We start from the raw sequence: 6,201 nt of genomic DNA, 5'->3' as shown, positions 1-6,201 counted from the left end.
GTGGCCAGCCTGGTCTACAAAGTGAGTTCCAGGACAGCCAGGACTATACAGAGAAACCCTGTCTCTAAAAAACCAAAAGAAGAAAAAGAAAGTTGTTTTTAAAATGACTGGTTATTTGCTTTAATGATGATGGCTCAACTTTGGCAAACAATAGTTGCTTATGACTTGTGGGTTTCATTCTCTGTTCTTGATCTGGAAAGGAATGAGCCTCTGAGACGGGGCCTGCTCTCGCTTTTGCAGTGCAAGAGGAAATGTCAGAGGCATTTCCCAGGCCTCGAGGAGTCGGCAAGCTCTCAAGAATCCTTTTTGTAACTAATCTCTCCGACAGGCAGCAGTAGCTTCCAGGTGATATGGAGGAGCTGGCTAGAGGTGGAGAGGGCCAGTGACGGGTCACCCCTGTGGCCTGTAGGAAGGACACTGAAGGTTACTCATGCCCATCCGTTGCTTTACCTGGGATGGAAAGCTCTTCAGAGAGAATGTCGGCTTCATCTTCCTACACAGCAACCAGAAGCAAGTTACCACGCAGTGTACAAATGCAAGGGGAGACTTCTTTTTTTGTTGTTGTTGTTGTTGTTTTTCGAGACAGGGTTTCTCTGTGTAGCCCTGGCTGTCCTGGAACTCACTTTGTAGACCAGGCTGGCCTCGAACTCAGAAATCCTCCTGCCTCTGCCTCCCAAGTGCTAGGATTAAAGGCGAGTGCCATCACGCCCAGCAAGGGGAAACTTCTCATCCAGTTACATTTGTCTGGGGCAGGGAGTGAACAGTGGGAAGAAAAGGACTACTTCCCGGTGGGTGGGGGTGGGGGCGCTTCCGAAAAGGAAGTCTGAACCTAGGCATGATATATGAGCACTCAAGCATCTGGTGAGAAAATAGCCTGGAAAAGATTAAGTGAATTTTTTAATAAACACAAAACCTATCAGGGTAACAGTTTTAAAAAAAAAATTTTGTGCATATATGTGTGGGGCAGGCACACATGTATGGAGGTCAAATGGCAACTTAGGTGAGTCTTTCCTTTTACTATGGCCCAGGGATTGAACTCGGGTCTGCAGACTTGCTGGCAAGTGCTTTCACCCACTGGGTTACCCTGGCAACTTGGGATAAACTTAAAGAATTAAAATGGTAAATTGGCCAGAGCCACATTGATTTGGTTGTTGTTGTCTAGTGTTTGTAGGAAGGAATACAGGGTACTTGAGTGTGAGAGAGGGTCTGGTAGAAACTTAAAAGCCTGAAATGATGGCTTAGAGGTCTAGAGTGATTGCTGCTCTCGCAGAAGGACCTTAATTCAGTTCCCAGCACCACATGGTCACTCACAACCATCCAAACTCTAGTTACAGAGAATCTGCCACTTTCTGGCTTCTGTGGCATCAAGGATGCATGTGCGGCAAATACACATATACAGTCAAGGCACACACGTCTTATACAGTCTTCTGTGTAGCTTTGGCTGGCCTCAGACATTCTGTATAGACCAGGCTAACTTCAAACTCAATAGCTCTGCCTGCTCCTGCCTCCTGAGTGCTGGGAGTACAGGTATGTGCCACCATGGCCAAGTTGCCTTTTTTTCAAGAGCCGTGAAAGTGACCGTAGGTTCAAGGTAAGTGATGAGAATGGGCTGGAGCCAATTGACTTCATTGATGCTCCCAGCACCTACATCGTCTTCCATGCCTCCCTCACCTCTGAACGTGGTGGTGGCCTAGCAGTTACTGTGACTTCCAGGACACCCAGGTATTGAGGAAAGTTCTTTCCGACATGTGTTCTAAATCTTAGATTCTGGGGCATAATCAAGTCCATGGTCTTGGGTTGGGTACTTGCTAATCGGTTTGGCAGTAGTGGCTGGAAGGCATCTCCAGTGTATGGTCAATAGTGCTGGGGAGCGGGGCAGGACATCTGCTCAGCAGTTGAGTAAAGAGGCCTCCTAGTGTTGACATTGAACTACCCATGCTTTCTGGTGGGTGCTGCTGGTGATGGCTTCAGGGAATTCTGTCCTCTTGATGGCCTCGATGGAGAAAGACCCAAAGAGCTGAGTGCTTCTGCTGCATTCTGCATTCTGCTCATTCCCCACTTTGTACTGGGTAAGCCTTTACATGCAAAGTGAGCACCTGGGAGCTTAGTAGAAAATGTGTCCCCGCCCCCAATGCTGAATCCCCCTCAGGCCCACTGAATCAGCCTGCCTTCTGCAGCTCTTTGTACCGTTGATCCTGAGGTAGAGCTGCACTGTCAGGGGAAATGATAGAACTTACACATGTCATTAACAGTAACTGCCTCTGAAGAGCCTCAAGATTTAGGCATTAGGCTCCTTCTTCCAGGCACAGAGGAGGAAACTCTGTGTCCTTTAAGGTGGGGGAAATATCTGGTACAATGACTGCTTCCCTGGTTTGTATATTCTGTTTCTTGGGTTGCCTCCCATTTGCAACTCCCCACCCCCAGGGCATTCTTTCCTGCTCTGTGCCCTGAGTGAGTGGTGGCAACTGGTAATGCCCCTGCCTCATCCCATCTACTTCTTCCATTCCCTCTCAGGCCTCTGAACCCTCAGTCCCATTACCATATTCAGCCTTAGTTTTGTCACACAGACCTTGTGACCTTGGACTCACCTGGGGACTTCCACTTCCAGGGTAAGCTTTGTGCTTTGTCCTCCACAGAGAAGAGTCCTTAGAGTTAGAGGCTAGCCTGGTCTACAGAGTGAGTTCCAGGACAGCCAGGGATACTAGTGAGGCCTTGTCTCAAAAAAAAACAACCCTACCCCCCAGGTGTTTGAAGGTGTGGCTCTGCAGGGGCCGGAAAAGGGGCCCAGGTGATGGATGGGCTGAAGGTGGGTATTCTGTTCTTTCCCTGGGCTTGGCAAATACTGGCGATGGTATATCCCTATGTCCACATCTTATATTGAACACATGCATTTGCTCATTTTCATAGTATGGTCAATTGCTCTTCAGTCTGCTTAGCAGATTCAAAGCCGCCAGAGCCAAGACTGCGGGCCATGGAAATGGTCATGCCACGTGTCCCAGTTTGGACAGTGGACAGCCAGCCTCCCATCTCTGCTTGGGATGGTAAATAAGGCCAAAGTGGAGCCAAGGGCTACACTCCCTGCAGCATTCATGCCTCTGAGGATGGGCAGAGTATAGGCCAGCAGCTTGGTACCAGAATAAGGAAGCCTGGGTGGGCAGCTAGACACAGCTGTGCAGACAGGTCATGTGTGCCACAATAGAACTCCCCCCTCTCTTTTTAAATTGTATCTGGCCACTCTTTTTAAAAAAAAAAAAAAAAGAACACCAACTTTTCATACTCCATAATGGAGACCAGTATCAGATCATAAGATTCAATGCTTGTGGTTCAGTGTGGGCAGAAGGGAAAGGAGGAAGGTCATTTAAAGAGCATAACAGATTATATACCTCTGCTGCTAAGAGATGGACTCTGCTCTTCCCAGTGTCTACATACTGCTCACCACCCCGCCTCAGCAGCTAGCCTTCCCTGGCCAGCATGCAGCATGCTGTGCACTAATAGCTGTCTTCTACCAAGTGGTAGGCACCACATTTTCAAGAGTAATTTTGAGCATATGCCACTTTCCTCAGTGATCACTTGAGACCCTAGTTCCCACACGCTTAGCATTTCAGAAAGAAAACATTCAGGGGCCTACTTTTTTATTTGTAAACCCAACCTAAAAAATAGTTTGAGCTGGGAGTTATGGCACATCCCTGTTAATATGTGCATTTGGAAGGAGGCAGTAGGTTGGAGAGATGGATGGTTCAGTGGTTAAGAGCACTGACTGCCCTTCCGAAGGTCCTGAGTTCAAATCCCAGCAACCACATGGTGGCTCAACCATCTGTAATGAGATCTGATGCCCTCTTCTGGGGGGTCTGAAGACAGCTACAGTGTACTTATGTATAATAAATAAACAAATATAGAAATCCTTTAAAAGGAAGGAGGCAGTATTTATTCCGAGTTCCATCATGAGAACCTATCTAAAAACTCCGGAGGAAGCAGGTATGCAAGCTCACTGACAAGGCTGATGTAGAATGACCTAAGGTCAACCTGAGCAAGTTGAGACCCATCTCTAAATTAGAACCCAACAAAGCAAGCTTTAAAAGCTCAGTGGTGAGCTGTCTGCTTAGCGTGACCCTGGGTTGGACTCCCAGTCCTAGGATAAGAAAAACCAAATCCTTGAGTACAGATGCCTTTGTAGAGTCTCCTACTAAGAGCCCTCAGGACAGACTGGGGGCTTGTGGGGGTGGGGGTGGGGGCAGTCGAATGACCCTTTCACCGGGTCGAGTAAGACACAAATTTACATTACAAACACAAAGTGTATTAAATCATCCCAGTGGTAGGAAGGTTAGGAACCACTTGCTTGAGAAGGTGGAAAAGGTTTCATGGCTTTTTGCTTTATATATATATATAATTTTTTTTTTTTTTTTTTTTTTTTTTGGTTTTTCGAGACAGGGTTTCTCTGTATAACCCTGGCTGTCCTGGAGCTCACTTTGTAGACCAGACTGGCCTCGAACTCAGAAATCCGCCTGCCTCTGCCTCTTAAGTGCTGGGAGCAAAGGCGTGCGCCACCACGCCCGGCGGCTTTTTGCTTTTTTTAAAGTAGTTAACAGAAATTGTTCTTATTAGAACAATTATTTGAGGGAGCATGTATGCTATAACCTACATGTAGAGATCAGAAGACAACTTTGTGGAGTTTATTTTCTGTTGGTCTTTCTGTGGATTCCAAGGATCAAACTTTGGTTGCTTGATTTGCAAGGCAAGCACCTTTACCAGAATAGCAGGTTGTCGGCCTCACTGGCTTTTAGTGGGCTTCCTCTATCCTACGAGGGATGCCGTTTCTGCTCCATTCCACTTCTCTTCCCACCTGATAACTAGTGGCTCTGTTCCCTACTCCTAACGAGGCCAGCGACCTAGAGTGGGAGACTGCTCCACTAAGGCTCTGCTTCAACAGCTAGGCACAAATGGACCTGAGGCACCCAAAGGTGCCTAACCACAATGTTTGCTCTTCCCACGAGGCTTTGCAAATCAGCGATGGCCATGAACTTCCATAAAGTTAGGAGTGATGTGCATGTCAGAAGGGATGGTGTACTTCCCACACGGCACTTCGCTAGTTCTGAGATTCTAACACTAGCCTATATGAACCCAGAGGAAAGGATAGCATCCCACTGTGTGTTCAACATATGGTTACAGGACCTGATGAGCAGTTGATAGCATTGATTCATTATTGGCACTATTCAGTGTGAAGAAGGGTCTAGTGTCAAATGACTTTATGGCACCTATGATGCAGTCTGTGGATAAAGAAAGACAAATAACCAGTCTGCCAAAGAAATAGCAGCAGTTGAGGGTGTGGCAAAGGGTTGGGAGTATTTCTGTACAAACTGTCCAGATGGCCTCAAAAGGCTAACAGGCGCTCAAAGTCCACACTGCAGAGATGACTAGACAGAGCCTAAGGGAAGCCCAGGGCCTGCTGCTGGGAGCCACTGGCAGCATGGTCCAGAACAAGCAGCTGTGTAGCCAGTAGTTCTCCTGTAAGAACTTCTCTATACAAGCCTGGTCTCCTGGGGTCTGCTATGTCCAGAGGCAAAGTGCTCTTCAGGTTTCTCATCCTTCATAGACAATTAGGGAATGAGCCAGAACTGTCCAAACCTGCCAACAGTCAACATGTTGAATTGATACTAGCAAGCCAGGTCTAGTGGTACATGCTTGTAATCCCAGCTACTCAGAAGGCTGAGGCAGGAGGGTCATAAATGTAAAGATGACCTTAGGCTACTTGAGACAACTTTTTAAAACAAAGTGAAAAGGGTTGGGGATTTGGCTTAACTATAGAGGGATTGCTGATTAAACATGGGATGTAATCATGTCATGGAGTGTATACTGTGAGGCACTGAAGGTAAGTGCTCAAACTAGCTACCCCGGGAGTCCAGGGAACCCCACACACAGATACAAAGGGGCACGTGGAGGAGCCTGGCCAACACAGCAGAGGGGTGGGACTGGTTCCCAGTGGATGTTGCAGTGGGGCCATCAGTGCATAGGGTGAGCAGACACATCGGCAAGCACGTTACATTTAGGGGTTTTGTTAAGAGGCTTTCACTATATGCCTCAAAGAGGCGACCCTGCTGGAATTACAAGTCATATACAATGCACATGCCCTTGGTTCCTTTCCAAGCTGGTAGCAAGAGTCCAACCATCATCTCAGGAATGGGATGGGGACCCAGTTCCCAGTTT

This window comes from Mus musculus, chromosome 14 (genome assembly GCF_000001635.26).
Source record: "Mus musculus strain C57BL/6J chromosome 14, GRCm38.p6 C57BL/6J".
Taxonomy (NCBI): domain Eukaryota; kingdom Metazoa; phylum Chordata; class Mammalia; order Rodentia; family Muridae; genus Mus; species Mus musculus.
The sequence above is the reverse complement of the archived record's forward strand: the minus strand, read 5'-3'. Positions refer to the sequence as shown.